At 43.3% G+C, this 20,161-nt stretch overlaps 1 non-coding gene across 1 annotated transcript; it reads left to right on the top strand.

The window, feature by feature from the left end:
• The first annotated feature begins 12,741 nt into the window (after positions 1 to 12,741).
• On the top strand, positions 12,742 to 12,900 carry LOC129695945 (U1 spliceosomal RNA). Its single transcript, XR_008723256.1, has one exon. It is a non-coding gene; the product is annotated as a U1 spliceosomal RNA (small nuclear RNA).
• The last annotated feature ends 7,261 nt before the right edge of the window (positions 12,901 to 20,161 follow it).

Here is a 20,161-nt window from a genome sequence, read left to right on the forward strand (position 1 = left end):
ATGGATAAACATAATAAGATAGCAGTATTAAAATTCAAGCTAAATCGAATTCACACCGCAAGAGTTATCAGGCTATTTCAAATTACTAAGCAGGAAAAATTTGAATTCGGTGACAAACCGCATAAACTTGCATGTCAGTTGAGAAAAGTGGAAAAGGATCAAAAGATTAGATCAGAAAAAAGTGAACTGTTCATACTTCCAAAATATATTAATGATAGATGTCCAATTCTATCAAAATTTATATACATCCAAAACATCAGCAGAAATGATAAAAATTAAAAACTTCCTTGATAACTGTAATCTTCCGTCACTTAATGTGGCGGAACGTGAAGAATTAGGAGCACAGATTACAATGAAAGAAATCAAAGAAACTATTAATTCATTGAAGAATGGCAAAACCCCAGGCCCAGACGGGTTTAGTAATTAATTTTATTTCAAAAATTATGATGTAATCTCCCCGCATTTACATAACCTTTATATACATGCATCTAAAGGGTAGACACTACCACAAACCTTAGCCAAATCAACTATTACACTGATACCCAAAAAAGATAAAGATCTGGAAAAGCCGGGATCATACAGAGCAATTGCCCTGTTAATTACAGATAAAACCCTGGCAAGAAAACTAAGTAAATACGTTAAATAATGAATACATTCTGATCAAACTGGGTTTATACCCAAGAGACACTCGTTAAACAATTTGAGATGTCTGTTTAATATAATGTACTCACATAGAACGATAATGGACGACTTTCATTTCACTGCACATCTCGTATGTGTATGTGACAAATAAACTTGACTTGACTTATATGAGAAAATCCGATTATCCATAGTACCCTATGAATCTGGAAACAAGTGAAGTCAACCCTTAAACTGAGACATTTATCTCTTCTCTCACCAATTGCCAACAAACCCTCGTTCAAACCGTTTATCTTAGACAAGACATTCACACACTGGGAAAGATTAGGAATTAAAAAACTGGGTAATCTTAATGAGATGGGAACTCTTCTCTCATTTCCAGAATTACAGTCGAAATATCATCTGAAAGGTAGCCAATACTTTAGATATCTTCAAATACGAGACTATCAGAAATCACATACCCAAAACTATCAATATATGGTTCCAGCCACACTAGACGAATGTATGAATAGAAACTCGGATTCAAACAAATTAATATCATACCTTTATAATACCCGTTTAAATATACAAACCCCATCATCAGAAGTAATTAGAAGAGCTTGGGAAGATGAACTTGGCCTAACAATTTTAAAAGACAGATGGGGGGAAAGCCTTCTATACATACACAACTGTTCTCTTAACGTAATACAATTTAATAACGTAATACAATTTAAAATACTGCACAGACTCTATTATTCAAAGTCTAAACTGAATAAGATCTTCCCAAATGTTTCTCCTATTTGTGATAAATGTCTCCTTCAGGAAGCAACTATAACCCATTCCTTTGCCTCTTGTATAAAGTTACATAATTTCCGGAGAGGAATTTTTGAAATTTTTTCTAAAACACTTAAAATAAAATTGGACCCCGACATTGAACTGATCACTCTAGGTACCTCAGAAGCCTGTTCTGAGCTAACACCATTTCAACGATGTTTCCCTAATTATGGCCTGATAACGGTAAAAAAAACTAATACTTAAATTTTGGAAACACACATCAGTCCCTACTGTTAAGATGTGGATTACAAACTTGTCCGAGACACTACATCTTGAAAATATTAGACTTGTCTTGGCAGAAAAAACAGATCATTTTTTCAAGACATGGACACCAGTCACCGAATTCTTACAAGGATAATATGGTGCAACACAACTTTGGATTTAAATCCAACTATGGATTGGGTGAGGTGGGTGGGGTGGGATGAGAGACAGGTATATCACCACTTATCTCTCTCTTTTTCTTTTTCTTCTTTTTTTTTTTCTTTCTTTCATTTACCCACTCTTTGGCTACACCACTTTGGTAGTCTAGGGTTCCTATCATTGCACCTCTCACTTTTTCTCTCTCCTGTTCTTTCTCTTTTCTTTTCCTTTATTTTAAGGCTAAAAAGTTAAAATTGAAGCTGTACATTAACTGTATCATTTTATATGCCGTTTGATCTAAACTTGTACATTTGCTTCTAATAAATAAAAATAAATAAAAATAAATACAAATATCTCAATGGGAGGCTTTGGTATGGGATTGCAGAGATATTACAGATCTGTGTGGTTTTGTCAGCGTTGGGGTGTATGGGAGTGCTCAGAGAGGGATAGCACCTCTGGTGGGAGGACATGTTGTGCTCCTTTGAGGGTAGTCCGTCCACCTTTGGTCCCCACCTGGCCCCCAGCTCTCACCTGTGGCTCCAAGAAGCTGTCAGCATGCGGCAGCGACCACACCTTGGAAAACCGCTTCAACTGGCGAGCCAAACCAGGTGATGGTAGCCGACGGGTATCGGACCCTCGGTGAGTTGAGGGACTTTATCAGCCCTGCACGCGGAGTCTGTTCTGGCGAATTGAGCGGAGGCCACACTTGACTACCTATAACTACATAGCGAACCCAATCCACTGCACTACGAGTTCAAAAGAACCATGCCGACCAATTTTTACTCGTGGAAAATTTTTCAACATGCTAAAAAATGGGACGGGGCATTAAAGAACCAAAGACAGACACAAAAAGCTGAAGTAAGTCAGCGGGTCAGGCAGCATCCCTGGAGGAAAGGAATAGGACACTCTGAAGTCACCTCTTCCTTTCTTCCTGAGATGTGTATGATCCGCTGAGTTAGTCTTTGTTTGACAGGTATTAACAATGGAATGCTCCAGCAGTTGGGATCATGAGGAAGGCTCTGACAGAGTTATGGCTGAAACATAGTTCTGAGAGTGTAGCGGAGGGACATTTGCACATCTTCTTGCTCACGTGCCCATGTTGTTGGCTAATACTCGAATGGAAACCAACCTTTAATGACAAAAAGCATAACACAAATAAAATGAATGCATTCAGTAGGTTATTCTGCCTGATTCATTGAAGTTTAGTTTGGTTTCTCGTCATGTGTACCGAGGTACAGTGATAAGCTTTTTTGATGCGTGCTATCCAGTCAGTAGAAAGACTATACATGATTGCAATCACAGTGTACGGATACAGGATAAATTAATGCAATTGTAAATGTTCAAAGTGAAATGATGGATTTACTGCAGCTGTTCCTTCTTTACAACCGCAGAAAATCTTATTTTGTTTCCTGTAGCCTGACAAAATGAAACAGCTCAGATTTATATCTGTATGTGGTTCAGATGCATGTCGCAAGCTTGTGCTGTGTTCCTGCAAAACCCAAAACAGCTGTGTTTCCACCTGGAATATAGCCCCTGACACTGGCAATATTGAAGCACATCTCCTGTAAATGTCAAAGTGTACTTCAGCTCAGGGTGGGGATAAATCCACTAAGTCGACCATGCTGACCTTATCTCTGGGTAAACTTGTACAATCCACTTCACAATTGCCATCTGAAATGGAAACGAGATTTTGTTTCCTTCGCTTGCCACTGAAGTTTTATTTTCCTCGGCTATCAATAATCTGCAGATAACCAGATAATTTGCTTTGCAGCAGAGTACTTGAGCATTGGAAAAATCATCTGTAACCATACCACTCTCTTTCATTCTTTGGGAATCTATAGAAGCTATTTTCATGTGAGAAGAAATATCACTGCTCTCATGTTGTGCACCTTCATGTTAGTTTTTGCACGATAGATAAAAAAAAGAACAAAAGAACCTTTGGTCTGCCTCTAACATGAATTTAGTTTAATAAACAGACCCTTCGGCTCACTGAGTCCACGCAGACCAGCAATCCCTGCACATTAACACTATACAACAAACGTTAGGAACAATTTACATTTACACCAAGCCAATTAACCTATAAACCTGTACGTCTTTGGAGTGTGGGAGGAAACTGAAGATCTTGCAGAAAACCAACGCGGTCATGGAGAGAACATACAAACTGCGTACAGACAGCAACCGTAGTGGGGATCGAAGCCAGGTCTCTACCTCTGCTCCACTATAGCCGCCCCCATCTTCATACCTTCACCCTTACAACTATTGAATAGCTTTCACAATACCAGCATGGTATTTGCACTTCCCAGACCCACCTTCTTTGCAGCCTCTGTGAATGAGGTTGTACTTACGCTGCCTAATAACCAGGTTACATGAATTTCTACATGTGTGCAGGATAGTGCAGAGATCACTGGTGCTAGTGGGCAGAGGGCATTTTTCTGCGCTGGTCGATGATCTTAGTTTAGTGCACTTTAGTTTAGTTTTATTGTCATGTGCCCGAGGTACAGTGAAAAGCTTTTTTGCTGTGTGCTATCCAGTCAGCGGAAAGACTATACATCGGTTACACCGGGAAATTACACCGGTAGGCGGCGCGACTCTCGTCAGCAGCGGCCTCTGCAGCCCGTCCGCGTTTTTTATTATTTTTTGTCTAGTTTATATGTAGTTTTTGTTATTTTTTTTGGGGTGTGTGTGTTAGGGGGGGGGGTGGGGGTGGGTGGGAGCACCGAGGTAAAGTGAAAAATCTCTCCCTGCACTGGAGACCTGACCTTTTCTTGTCGGGTCTCAGTTGTCGTTGGGGCTATGAGGAGCGGCCTCCAACAGTCTGGTGCCGAGAGCGGGGGGAGCGGTGGTGGAGCGCTGCTGCTGCTGCTGCTGCTGCTGCTGCTGCTGATGCGGAGGCTGTAACTGCGGGTCTGCGGATGAGCCCCGGGTCCCTGGGGGGAGACCGCTTTTCAATCCTGCAATGTCGATCCACAGTGAGTTGCAGGGGTGAAGAGCTAGGTAGTAATGTTTGGTGCACAAACATAGAGACCTGTAAAAATGGCCGCGGGACAATCGCGAGCCGGGGGCTTTGACTTTGAAGACATCGGGGGGGGAGTGCAGTGGAGAGATCTCCATCACAGCAATGTGATGGATGTTTAGTAAAACTAAATTATGTTGTGTCTCTAATTAGTGATGGCTGCAATGGTTTGGACCTCCAGGGGTCCAAATGACAGTAAACTATTGACTATTGAATTGACTATTGAACATGATTAGAATCCCTGAAAACAGATGAAGACTAAAGGTGTAATGTTTGGTGCACAATTCTGTACTGATTGCTTGATGGTCCAAGAGTCTCCAATGCGGTAAAGACCACTCTCTAATTAGTGATAGAATGGTTAATTTGCCTGATAAACAGCTGGGAAGAAATTGTCCCTGAATCTGGAGGTGTGCATTTTCAAACTTCTGTACTGCTTGCTTGATGGGAGAGGAGAGAAGACGGAGTGACAGGAATGAGACTTGATTATACTGAGCGCCTTGCCATGGAGTCAATGAAAGAGAGCATAGTCTGTGTGATGGGCTGGGCTGCATCCACAATTCTCTGCAATTTCCTGAAGTCTTGGATGGTGTTATTCCCAAACATGATGTGATGCATCCCGATAATATGCTTTCTACAGCGCATCTGGAGAGATTGGTCGCAGTTGTTGGGAACATTCTGTACTTCCTAAGCCTTCTATGGAAGTAGAGGCATTGCTGTGCTTTCTGATTCATTACTTCAATATGGCTGGAGCTGGACAGGTTGTTGGTGATATTTACTCCTAGGAACCTGAAGCTTTCAATCACCTCTACTTCGGCACCGTCAATATATATCAGAGTATGTGTACTGTTTTACTTCCTGATGTCGATCACTATCTCCTTTATCTTGCTGACATTGAGGGAACGGTTGTTGTCTGGACACCAGGTTACAAGGTTTCAAATCTCCTTCCTGTACTCCGTCTCATCATTATTTGATATCCGGCTCACAATGGTGGTGTTGTCTGCGAATTTGTAAATTGAGTTGGATTTGTACACTGGCTGCACAGTCGTGGGTGTACAAAGAGTAAAGAAGGGGACTGTGGAGCATTAGTGTTGAGGATTAATGTAGAGGATGTTTTGTCACCTATCCTCGGGGCCTGTTGGTCAGGAAGTCGAGGATCCAGTTACAAAGATGAGTGAAGACTCCAAGTTCCACGGGTTTAGAGATGAGCTTGGATGGGATAATATGATTGAAAGCAGAGCTGTAGTCTGATGTGGGTGTCATTCTTTTTCAGAGAGAGGTGTTGGGCCAGGGAGATGGCATCAGCCGTGGATAGTTGTGGTGGTAGGAGAACTGTAGTGGGTCAAGATGACATGGTAGACTGGATCTAATGCGTTCCACAACAATCTTTTCAAAGCACTTCATGATGGTGAATGTCAAGGCCACTGGACGATAATCATTAAGGCATTAGATCTTGCGTTTCTTCAGTACCGTGATTACAGTGCTCTTCTTGAAGCAGGTGGGTATCTCAGAACGGAAAGGGGAGAGATTAAAGGTGTCCGTGAACACTCCTGATAGTTGGTCCACGCATTTCCTGAGGAAATGGCCAGGGACTCCATCCGGGCCAGTTGCTTTCCAAGGGTTCACCTTCAGGAAGGCCGATCTAACCTACAACAGGGAAGAGGCGCGCTTCAGTTTGAAGGGATGGTTGTCATCGCCTCGTTGACGTTCTACTCAAAGCGAGCATAGAAAGCATTATGTTCATCAGTCTGATCTGATGTTGCATGACCACTTTGCAGCCAGTTATACTATTCAGATCCTGGTACAGTCTGTAGTTGATCGAAGGATTATACTAACATTCATGGTGGTCCCAATATTGTATCTTGGCATTTTTGATGGCTTGAAAAAGATCATAACTAGTTTTCATGAACCACTCAGGATCATTTGACTTGTATGCAGCGGACCTGGCCTTTTACATGGGAATGTACTTCACGGTTCATCCATGGTTTCTGGTTAGGGAGCATCCAGGCTTTCTTTTCCCGCACGCACTCCTCCATGCGCTTGCTGGTGAAATCAGTCATGACAGTGGCGTACTCATTCAGATTGGCTTCAGACTCCCTGAATTTGGACCAGTCTAATGTTACAGAAAAATAAAGCTGTAACTATGTGAAGGCCAGTGAGTGAGATCTGTTAAATGATTCACTCTGCTCTAATGGTATTATGATGCTTTACTACCCTGACAAGTACGATATAACTTCAAGTCTTTCTTTCACGGATTGTGTTTGCTTCAGTACCTCGCTCAAATGGTCATTAGTCATGTCAGAGTATGGGCGGTACATGCCACAAGTCCAATTATCTGTGGCAGCATCAGGGCCAAATTCCATCCTATCCCTGTTCGACAGAGAGATGCAGACACATGCAGCCACATTTCTAGATAGGAATCGTCAATCCTGACTAATTCATAGAATCATAGAGTAATACAGTGTGGAAACAGGCCCTTCGACCCAACTTGCCCACACCGGTCAACATGTCCAAGTTACACTATTCCCACCTGCCCGTATTTACCCTATAACCCTCCAAACCTGTCCTATCCATGGCAGACACGAAATGCTGGAGTAACTCAGCGGTCCAGGTAGCATCTCTGGAGAGAAGGAATGGGTAACATTTCGGGTTGAGACCCTTCGTCAGACTCACTGTCCAATCCATGTACCTGTTTCTTAAATGTTAGTTAGTCCCTGCCTCATCTACTTCCTCTGACAGCTCATTTCATACACCCACCACCCTTTATGTGGAAAAAGCTACCACTCAGATTCCTATTAAAACTGTTCCCCTTCACCTTAAACCTATGTCCTCCGGTCCTCGATTCCCCCACGCTGGGCAAGCGACTCTGTGCATCTACCCAACCTATTCCTCTCATGATTTTATATACCTCTATAAGATCACCTCTTATCCTCCTGCACTACAAGGAATAGAGTCCCAGCCTCCTCAACCTCTCCCAATAGATCAAACCCTCTAGTCCTGGCAACATTCTCGTAAATCATAATTTGGCAGCTCATTGTTCCAACTCCCCTCTCACACCAGTTAAAATCAACCAGAGAGAATCTTAAGGCGTGCACTTTAAAAACAAGTGGGAAGAAGCCATGCTGTCATGACTAATGTCTCATGGAATCATTTAGTACTCTATGAAGTACTCAGTACAATTCAGGAGCGTCGTTGATATATTGCACCATTTGATAAAGCTGCCAAATTAGTCCCAGTGCTTTGCATTCTCTCCAACCCCCTTCCCACCTATCCCATCCTGAATATATCCAATTTCCTTTTGAAAGTTGCTACTTAATCTTCCTCCAGCAATACCCTTTGAGGCAGTGAATTCCAACTCTCAATGCATGGGTAAATGAATTCTGCACTTTCTCCATTTAGTCAATAATGTAATGCCATTGTCCTTTAGTTCCCAATTCACCCTTCAGTGGAAGTCGCCTTGCTTTACTCAATCTATCAAAGCCTTCATTACTTTGAGCATCTCTATTAAGCCCTCCTTGAACCTTCTCTGCTTCAGGGAGAAAAAACTAATTAGAAGTCTCTATAGCCCGAAATTCAACCATGCATGAAGAAGGGGTCGCGACCCAAAACGTCACATATTCTTTTCCTCCAGAGATGCTGGCTGACCTGCTGAATTACTCCAGTGTTTTGTGTACATCTTTGGTTTAAACCAGCATCTGCAGTTCCTTCCTACATATTTCTTTGATAACTCTGGGATGAAATCCATTGGGATCGGGAAATGAAAAATAATGCTGTCTGAAACCTAGCCACTGCCTGATGGATGTCTGCATATAATTGCATGGTTACTTCGGTCAGGCTTGCATCTGTCTCAACATTAGCGGCACAGAGGCGTAGCGGCACAGTTGCTGCCTTACAGTGCCAGAGGCTCGTGCTTGATCCTGATTATGGGTGCTGTCTGTACGGAGTTTGTACATTCTCCCTGTAACCACGTGGGTTTTCTCCAGGTGCTCCAGTTTCTACCCACATTTCAAAGACCTGTTTGTCGCTCAAATGGCTTCTGTAAATTGGCCTTAGCATGTGGGATAGAACGCGTGTACAGGTGTAGGTTGGTTGTATGGGCACGGCGGGCCGAAGGGCCTGTTTCCAAACTGTGTCTCCAAATTAAACTAAAAAATTAAATTAATGGTTCTGCTTTAGATCTCAGTGTTGTGCACAGTATAGCATTTCTTGCTACATTTAAATCAGCAGGAACCCTATGTGTGGATCATGTTCAATTACCGAGCAATTTTACATTGCGTGTGTGTGTGTTAGATTATGGCATTGTCCCCATTTTTTGTACATTTGAATAAAATATAACAGGATTCATCAAGTGCTGTATTTTTATTGCCTTCTTTATTATCTATGCCGATAAAAGATAGCAGCAACATAAAACTTTATTTTAGCATTCATAAATTCTATATGAACTTTGATTCCATGTGCGTTAGCTACTGCAAAGTGGCCTAAGGTGGGGAACAAAACTTGTTTCTCCATTTTTCAGCTTCAATGTCCAAAAAGCAGAAGATTTGCATTCCTAAAACACACCTAAAGTGTTTGCAAACCACAAAGTAGGCTTGAGATGCAGTCACTGTTGTAGTGCAGGAAAAGCAGCAGTTGATTAATGCAAAACTATTCCCACAAACCACAAAGAGATAAAATCCAGGTAATCTGTTTACTATCTTGGCTGAGGAATACAATGAACATCTAAATTCATTCATACATTAATGTATAAGGGTATTTCTTAAATATGTCACATTGGCCCTTTCCGGCAATATACGAACAATTCCTTTTTGCACGCAGGCAGCAGACAGAAGATAGTGTTTTCACAAATGCATGAAGGAATGGTGTACATACACCAAAGATCTTGAACACCTACATACATGCTGAGGCTTCATGTCCATACTGCAGATTGAGTATTCGAGACAGTGTTTCCTTGTTACAAATGAGTTACAACACTATTTTCCTTCCAATAAGCTAATAGCTTATCTGCACAAAGTGTGCGGGCATACATTGTAAAGGAACGCTCAGGAAAACAGACATTTTCACCAAAACGTTGTACTTGTTATAAAAGCACAGAGTGATGCAGCATGGAAACAGGTTAAACAACCCCACAAGACCACACTGACATCAAGCATCAATCGATGCCCAGTGTGGTCTTGTTGTAGTTGTTCGGGACCTCCAAGCAGCAGAGCGTCCGTCTGTCCCGATGTCGGAGTTTTGAGCATCCCGGCGAGTGGGCCTGTACATCGGGACATCCGTAGCGGTGACTGCGGAGGGTTCATGGCCCCGACCACGGGTGAACAAAGGAGGAGGACTGACTGAACGTTATTGCCTTCCACCGCAGTGAAGAATGTTGATTCCACTGTGGTGGATGTTCATGTTATATTCCATTGTGTATTGTGCTCTTTTTGATTGTGTGGTTGCATGGAAAATCTAATGCCACTGTACCATTATTGGAGCATGTGGCAATAAATGTGAACTTGAACTTGAACTTGAACTTCCTTGCACTAGTCCTACACAAACCATATTCCTGTCTCCCCACATTTGTATCTTCTCTAGATCCAACCACTTGTCTCAGGGAAATTCATATTGGTTCTTCCCTCTCATTAAGGATGATGCAGACAACATAGAATATAGACCAGTACAGCACATGAACAGGTCCACCATCAATTCGTCCCATCCCACCCAAACCACCCCTCCCCGATACTTTCCCCTGCAACCACAGGAGATGCAACCCCTGTCCCTTTACCGCCCCCCCTCGACTCCATCCAAGGACCAAAACAGTCTTTCCAGGTGGAGTAGAGGTTCACTTGCACCTCCTCCAACCTCATCTACTGTATCCGCAGTTCCAGCGATCAACGTCTGTACATCGGCGAGACCAAGGGCAGGCTCGGCGATCGTTTCACTGAACACCTCCGCTCAGTCCGTCTTAACCTACCTGATCTCCCGTTTGATCAGCACTATAACTCCGCCTCCCATTCCCAATCTGACCTTTCTGTCCTAGGCCTCCTCCATTGTAAGAGTGAGGCCCAGCGCAAATTGAAGGAACAGCGCCTCATATTTCACTTGCATAGTTTACACCCTAGCGGTATGAACATTGACTTATCTGACTTCAAATAGCCTTTGCTTTCCCTCTCTCTCCATCCCCTCCCCCTTCACAGTTCTCCCACTAGTCTTACTGTCGTCTCCAGCTACATTCTATCTCTGTCCCATCCTCCCCTGACATCAGTCTGAAGAAGGGTCTCATCCCGAAACGTCATCCATTCCTTCTCTCCAGATATGCTGCCAGTTACCCCAGCATTCTGTGTCCACCATTAATGTGTTGACCGCAATGCTGATTTAAGCAGCGTGTCTGCCAACACTCCTTTGAATAGTGCGGGATATCTCTTAATTCTAAAGCATATCTGTTTCCACATCCCCCCCACCACCACCCCCTGGATGTACTTTCCAGGCACCCCCCACACTCTGTGCAAAAAAATTCCTACACATCTCCTTTAAACATTCCCTTTCTCACCTTAAAGCTATGCCCTCTGGTAGCAGATATTTCAATCCTGAGGAAAAAAATGACAGTGGCTATCTACCCTATCAATTCTTCTCATAATTGTACAGTGCATGCTTTTCTCAGGTCTCCCCTCAGCTTCCTAGGCTCCAGGGAAGGCAATCCACGTTTATCCAACTTCTCCTTAGCTAATACTCTAATCCCAGCAACATTCTTGTGAATGTCTGCTGCATCCTTACCCTTCCTGTGATGTGGTGACCAGTAATGGACACATTATTCCAAATGTGGTCTAACAGAAAAGTTTTATACATCTGCTCAAACTTCAAGTAACCCCTGCATTCCCTCTCTCTCAATCCCTCCCCCATCCTAGTCACACCAACTTTTTGTTCCCACCTAGCAAGCAGCTAACAATGGCCTGTTTCCTTTATCATTGTTACTTTTTTGCATATCTATCATTCATTTGTTCTATATCTCTCTCCATCATTGTCCATATCTCTCATTTCCCTTTCGCATGACTTTCAGTCTGAAGAAGGGTGTCAACCCGAAACACCACCCATTCCTTCTCTCCAGAGAAGCTGCCTGTCCTGCTGAGTTACTCCAGCATTTTGTGTCTATCTTCGGAGCTTTAGATATCTTGTCCTTCCTTATAGTGGAACAGCAGCTCATTGTTCAAAGATTTGCAGAATTAAACCACACCATTCTGTGTGCTTATTCATTCCTACAATATGGCAACTGTGTCATCTTCACATTCTTCACTTGTTTATGATATTATGTATATGGGCAGAATTTTCGGTGGGTTGGCTATTAAGTTGGCAGACAACACAAAAACTAGCAGAGTTGTGGATAGTGAGGAAGGTTATCAAAGGATTCAGCAGGATTCACATTGGTTAGAAATGTCGGCAGATAAAGTTTAATGCAGACAGGGATGAAGTGTTGTACTTTGGAAAGCCAAATGTAAGGGGAAAGTATACAGTAAATAGAAATGGCGGCACGGCGGCACAGCGGTAGAGTTGTTGCTTCACAGCGCCAGAGACCCGGGAGCGATCCTGACTACGGGTGCTGTCTGCGCGGAGTTTCTCCGAGTGACCATGTGGGTTTCCTCCAGGCGCTCAGCATCCAACCTGGATTTCTGATACTGCAAGGGTGTGCCACTGAGCCGCCCAGAGCAAGGCAAAAGATACAAGAAGCTGTTACACCTTGCTTGTTCCAGACTAGAATTAGAATTAGATTAGAATTAGATTCCTTTATTGTCATCTACACATGAAGCAGCAGGTTATAGGCACACATTGCAGATTGCACTGGTTTGGTTTGATTTGTGATTTATCCAGAGTTGAAGTGCGTAGTCATCTCATAAACCAAGTGAGGTTTTGACGGAACCAGAAATTTCCTCACCTGTTACATGTAGTTACTTACCTGGCAGGGGAGAGAGCGTGATAAAAAAGGCAGTTCTCCCAGGACGAGGCTATCCCATTGCACTTTGGGTGTGCTGACGCCTGCGATGTCCCCAAATGCGGGATACTTGACTGCAAAATTTGTGGTAGTGGGGGACTGCGTTCGCGCTCAAAGGAAAAAAAAATTAATAAAAAGAAAATAATTAAAAATTAATTAAAAAATCTATGTTTCTATTAGAGCTCTAGGGGCTAGAGGAATCAAGGGATATGGGGAGAGGGCAGGCACGGGTTATTGATTTAGCTATGATCACAATAAATGGCGATGCTGGCTCGAAGGCATCCTCCTGCACCTATTTTCTATGTTTCTAAAACATTGATGGAGACTCCTCCATTTCATCGAATCTATGACAAAGTATTCACTTTATCCTGTAACCCCATCACCTCATACCCAAAACCGTCTACTGGTGTTGTCCAATGTAAATTGAACGGCACCATGTGGACTGAGCTGGATAACAACCAGCTAGATTGCATTTGTAGATTTGAAACAGTTAGTAAAATAGGGATGTAAATTTTTGTTCTGGTTCCATCCCAAGTTCTTCTTCATGTCCTCCTCTCTCCCTTTAAACCTATGCCTCCGAGCTTTTGAGTCATCCACCATTGGGAAATGACTGTGGCTATTCACCTTACCTATGCCTCCCGTGAGTTTATATACCTCTATAAGGGCATCCCTCATAGATTCATAGTCATAGAATGATACAGCGTGGAAACAGGCCATTCTGCCCAGCCCATCCCCATGCAGGCCAACGTGCTCCAGCTAATCTAGAAACAAAGAAACATAGAAAATAGCTGCAGAAGTAGGCCATTCATCCCTTTCAGCCAGCATCACATTCAATATGATCATGGCTGATCATCCAAAATTAGTACCCTGTTCCTGCTCTCTGTCCATGTCCCTTGATTCTGTTAGCTCTAAGAGCTCTATCTAACGTTTCTTGGAAACATCCAGTGAATTGGCCTCCACTGCCTCCTGTGGCAGTGAATTCCACAGATTCACAACCCACTGGGTGAAAACGTGTTTCCTCATCTCAGTCCTAAATGGCCTACCCCTTATTCTCAAACTGTGACCCCTGGTTCTGGACCCCCCCAAAATGGGGAACATTTTTCCTGCATCTAGCCCATCTAATCCTTTAAGAATTGTGTATGTTTCTATAAGATTCCCTCTCATCCTAAATTCCAGTGAATCTTGTCCAACCTGCCCGTGTTTGGTCCACATGCTCCAAACCTGTCCTATTCATGAACCTGTGTAACTGTTTCTTAAACATTGGAATAGTGCCAGTCGCAACTACCTCCTCTGGCAGCTTGTTCCATACACCCACCACCCTTTGTGTGAAAAAGTTATCCCTCAGATTCCTATTGAAACTTTCCCCTTCATCTTAAACCTATGTCCACTATGTCCACTATGTCCACTATGTCCTCTGGTCCTCGAATCACCTACTATTCGCCTAATCACCTACCCGATCTATTCCTCTCATGATTTTACACACCTCTATAAGATCATCCTTCTACATTCTGGGAAAAACCAAACTAGCCCATTGCAGCCTCTCTTTATAACTCAGAGAAAGATAGATTCTTGATTCGTACAGGTGTCAGAGGTTACGGGGAGAAGGCAAGAGAATGGGGTTAGGAGGGAGAGATAGACAGATCATGGTTGGATGATGGAGTAGACTTGATGGGCCAAATGGCCTAATTCTACTTGTATTCCTTATGACATTGTGACCTTAAAACCTCCAGTCTGTAACACCCTCGTGGATTTTATTTTCCCCCATTCGAGTTCAAGGCATTGTTTCTACAACTGTACACCATCACAGTTACAGCATTACAGGAAGGATGAGGGGACAATGGCAAGGGTGCAGACGTGGTTCACTAATAGGTTACGTTTGCCCATCACTAACACAAGAGGCATCCATCTGCAGTTTTCATCCAAATTAAAAGGAAAGGTTGCATTATATTACATGTAACTGAAAGCGTCTCTGTGACCCTGTTGGAAATAATATACAAAGCAGCAAAAGGAAAAGATTAGACAGCAATAAGGAAGGAAAAAAAAACTAGATATCTAGATATCTAAAAATAGGCACAAAGACAGAGTTATCATTGTGAGTTGTGGCCTCTGCAAACAGAGCTGGGGGAATTGATCATAGATAACAAGAAGGCATCATACAATTAGCAGGTATCTTGCATCAGTTTTCATTATGGTGGATCGAAGTAACATTCCAGCAATAGCACTATATCACCAGGATAGTGGAACTGTGTGAGAAGTGTGTAAGAAGGAAATACAGATGCTGGTTTAAACCGAAGATAGACACAAAATTCTGGAGTAACTCAGTGGGACAGGCAGCATCTCTGGGGAGAATGAATGGGTGACGTTCCGGGTTGAGACTGAAAAAGGGTCTTGACCCATTCATTCCCTCCAGGGATGCTGCCTTTCCCGCTGAGTGATTCCTGCATTTTGTGTCTATTTTCAAAGTGAATGGTGAAGCAGGCCTGAAAGACTGTGACCTATTTCTGCTCCTCATTCTTAGGATCAAGTCTCTCTGGGTGACATTAATAAGGAAATGAAAGTCTGTGTTCATCTGTGAACTGCGAGTTCTACTTTCACGAGATGATCCCATAGAGTAAGCAATGCTTTCACATTAGCTGAGTGAAGCCAAGTTGCAGGGTGCACCAGGGTGCAGAGAAGATTTACAAGGATGTTGACTGAACTCGAGGGCCTGAGCCTTAGGGAGAGGTTGAGGAGGCTAGGACTTTATTCCTTGGAGCGGAGGAGAAGGAGGGAAGAGGGGTGTACAAATTCATGAAAGGAAGAGCTAGGTAACACACACAGATTATTTTGTTCACAGCAGAGGAATTGAGAACCAGAGGACAAACCGTAGTTTTAAGGTGAGGGGGAAAGATTTAATGGGATCCTGAAGGGTACATTTTTTTACACAAAGGGTGGTGGGTGTTTGGAACAAACTGCCGAAGGATGTAGTTGAGGCAGGTACGATCGCTTTTTTTAAGAAGCATAAGGTACATGGATAAGATAGGTTTAGATGGATTTGGGCCAAACGCAGGCAGGTGGGACTAGTGCAGATGAGGCATGTTTGTCAGCCTGGGCTAGTTGTTTCCATGCTATATGATTCTAAACCAAGTTCCTGTCATGGTTAGCTAAAACTCTTTTATATAAGTCTGAACATGACCACACGTGAAGTGGTTCAAAATGTTATGGGAATGAAGAGGATTCTTACAACCTTTGATGTGTGTTAATATTTGCATGAGGACGGCATTGGAATAGAATATGGTTAGAGTTTCAAACAGATTGAGGCAACTCTTCAAACACACTGCATTTGAATATTGCCGATAGCAAGAATTAAAGGTGGCCACCAATGTTGAAAGAGTCAGCACATCACAACTTGCCAAATGGAGTGATAAATGTAAATTTATAAATATAACAATCTGTCTAGAATTTGTTTGCAGACACAAGAAACTGCAGATGCTGTTATCCCCTTCCACGTGCATCCTTCCCTCTGGCTTTATATTTTGTTCCTCCTCTTTTCTCATTGTCTGACACCCTTTTTTCTCTATTTTATCTCTAACCTTTGTCCACTCATCAATCAATTGAACCCCTCTCAAGTATATTCACCGATCGCTTGCCAGGTCTTGTCCCATCCCCACCTCTCTCAACTCAAATTTCTACCCACTACCTCCATCAGGCTGTACAAGGATCCCACTAGATTTTTAGACTTCAGATGTTAGAGATACGTGAAAACAGGTCCACTGAGTCCGCATGCCCAGCGATCACCCCGTACATTAGCATTGCCCTAAACACTCGGGTCAATTAACAATTTGACCGAAGCCAATTTACTTACAAACTTGTACATCTTTGGAGTGTGGGAGAAAACCAAAGTACCCGGAGGAAACCCACACGGTCACAGGGAGAACGTACAAACTCTATACAGACACTACCCGTATTCAGGATCGAACCCAGGTCTCTGGCACTGTAAGGCAGCAGCTCTAACTACTGCATCTGTCTATTTCCCTCCACAGATGCTGGCCGACCCATTGAGTTTCATGGCACTTCATGTTTTGCTTAGAATTCTTTTGCATTTCAATATAGATTAATTTTACACATGTTGACGGAAGGCTGTGGGGTTATTTGAGTCACACAAAACCTTTGCTTTGGTTTTGCTTTTAACATGCCCATGATTCCACTTAATTTATACTTTCAAGGCACACAACAGCATGGACCCTCAACTTCAAATCCCAAGGGCCGGATCCGGCCAATAACCCAAAATTATCCATCCCACAGGCGTATTTTTTGTCAATTGGATTTCGCTACCTGGGCGCTGCAGCCAGTCCCGGGGCACGCAGGTGGCCTGCAAACTGCAGCTAGTCCCGAGGCAGGCGACCTGGGCGTTACAGCCAGTCCTGGACCTTGCAGGCAATCTGGAAACTGCAGAAAACTAATTGAAAACTGTGCATTAATATGAATTATTACTAATTTATGTATTATTAGTATGTATTATTACAAATTACTAAGTTAGTTATTATGTATTGTTATTACCTCTATTTATTAACTATGGTGATAGATGTGGCCTGCCATCCGCTCACAAACATGGGCCCTGGCCTCTATGCAAAAAAGGTTGCTGACCTCTGATGTAGGGTAACAGAAAATGCTGGAGCAACTCTGTAATACAGGCAGCATCTCTGGAGAAAAAGGATGGGTGCAGGGGGAGAACTTCTCCAAAGTAGGCCTACCTTAAGGAGATTTTGCAGTGGTGCAGACAAAATGTGTAGGACAGAACTGCAGATCCATCTGTTCCAATGCAAACCCATCTTTTTACTTCAGAAATGCTTCCTGAGTAATGGGCCTGTCCCACTTAGGCGACTTATTAGTTGACTGCAGGAGACTATGCCTTCGCCACATGTTCGCGGTGGTTGCCGGGGAGTCGCCTTCATGGTCGTGAGGTGTTCGCACATTCTGGGAACTAGTCGCGGCCTCATTATGGTCGCCACAAATTTTTCAACATGTTGAAAAATTAGCAGCGACCAGAATGAAGCTGCCATGGAGAGTGGCGAGAATTCTCGTGCCATAGGTGCAGTGGTAGTGGGTTGCCAGGAGGTCGGAGGTTGTCATATGTTCTCGTAGGTTGTAGCCGGTGCTGACTGATGAATTTCATTGGCTTTTGGGGAAAGAGAATGTAAGCAGTAGTTTTCATAACCAAGGATAACCGACCGGTTAATGTCCGCCGACCTTCACAGCCGTGTATCTCTGGCTTCTTAAAAGTTGTCTCCACTCCTTCTCCCCCCTTCTCTCCCCTTCTCCCCCCTCTTTTAAAGGACCTACGTGACCCTTCCCATGCACTGTATTGTAATTACAGCGCCAAACTTCCTGTTCATCGCATTGGCTTTGCACCGTGTGCATAACGGGCTGGTGAAGGAAGCGATGTGTGTGTGTTCCACTCTTGACAGTCACCTGAAAAATTGGCTAAGTGGGACAGGCCCATTACTCCAGGAATTTGTGTCTATCTTCAGTCTTACCACCATCTGCAGTTCCTTCCTACAGGTTTGTAGGTTAATCGGCTTCAGTAAAAATTGTTAATTGTCGCCAGTGTGTAAGAACATGTTAGTGTACGTTGGTGATTGCTAGTCGGCACGGTCTCAGTGGGCCGATGGCCCTGATTCCATGCTGCATTTCTAAAGTCCACATTTGGTAAGCTCTTCCACAAATGGTGTAAGTTAAAAAGCACACTTTAAATTTGCAGTTTTCAACTGATACTATGCTGGCGTCAGTGATAAGCAAAGGAAAGACACTCTCTCTGTGTATTTCTGAACAAATCTTGCACCAAAAATCATGTCCTTCATGTGTTCCAACACTAGTCCAGATTTTGCTGGGTTTTAATCGCAGTTCTGCTTAGAACTGCCAACACCTATTCTCCTGGGTGCTGGCAGGTTTGGAATCAAATTTCAATCTGGCACAGAGTTTACGAATTCTTTACTTTCAGAGAGATTTTATAGTTGCAAGGAAGATAGGTATGAATATTGTAATTATATTGTCACATTATTTTGTAATTGTGATAGCATTTATGATTTTAATTTTTCTCATGGGATTTGTTACTTTATTGTTTCGCAACTTTCAACAATTTTAATTATTCACTTCTTTTATAATGGTTTGAAAGTTCCCTAATGGCATGCTTGCTAGCAGGCAAAGCCTTTCTTGGGGAATTTGTGTTTTATAGATACAGCGTGGAAACAGGCCCTTCGGCCCAGCGAGTCCAAGCCAACCAGTGATCTCCCGTAATCTAGCTTTATCCGATACACTGGGAATAATTTTCAGAGGGCCAATTTACTTACAAACCTGCGTGTCTATGGAATGTGGAAGGAAACCGGAGCACCCAGAGGGAACCCATATAGCCACAGGGGAAACATACAAAACTCTGTACAGATAGCACCCGTAGTCGGGATCGAATCCGGGACTCTGGTGCTGTACAACAGCAAAACTACCGCTGCGCTCTTTTGCTGGGCAAGGGTTGTTTTGGCCCAGCCACAAGACCCAAGCTTGCCACACCAGGCCCATGTCTGGCAGGGTTCAGCAACAATGCAGCACGGTGATGCAGGGGTAGAGTTGCTGCCTTACAGCGCTCTTAGTGCCAGAGACCCGGGTTCGATCTCAACTACGGGTGCTGTCTGTACGGAGTTTGTACATTCTCCCCGTGACCACATGAGTTTTCTCCGAGATCTTCGGTTTCATTCCACACTCCAAAGACGTACAGGTTTGTAGGTTAATTGACTTTGGTATAAGTGTAAATTGTCCCTAGTGTGTGTTGGGTAATGTTGGTGTGCAGGGATCGCTGGTCGGCGTGGATCGGTGGGCCAAAGGGCCTGTTTCCACACTGTATCCCGAAACTAAGCTAAACAACTTCTTCATGGATGCACATCAGACGTGTCGAGGACAATCAAGCATCTCGGCATCAAGACCTGCTCGCAGGCACTGCTCACCAGACTGTGAGTTGGTAACAGTACCAATCATATAAACACAGGAGATGCCACACTCTTTTTTTCCCTTCCTGCCATCCAGGAGCCGAAGTGGTCCTTCCAAACAAAGCAACAATCCACTGACACATCTCAATCTAATGCATTGCATTTGAGGTCCTCTGCATTTAAAAAACAAGACAAATGCTGGCTGGGTTAATACTTGCATTCAGTTCATTAAAGGCCAAGAGGTTTACGGGCCAATGGAGACAAATGGGACCAGTTCAGATAGACATCTTAGTTGCACTTGCAATTGGCTTGATTATATTCATATATAGCATCATTTAAGTGGATGATGCACAAACTAACCTTTCTTTAAAACTGTCTCTCAGAGTATGTGACAATAAATAGCCAAAGCCGTTGCCAACA

The sequence above is a fragment of the Leucoraja erinacea genome, chromosome 3 (genome assembly GCF_028641065.1).
Source record: "Leucoraja erinacea ecotype New England chromosome 3, Leri_hhj_1, whole genome shotgun sequence".
Taxonomy (NCBI): Eukaryota; Metazoa; Chordata; class Chondrichthyes; order Rajiformes; family Rajidae; genus Leucoraja; species Leucoraja erinaceus.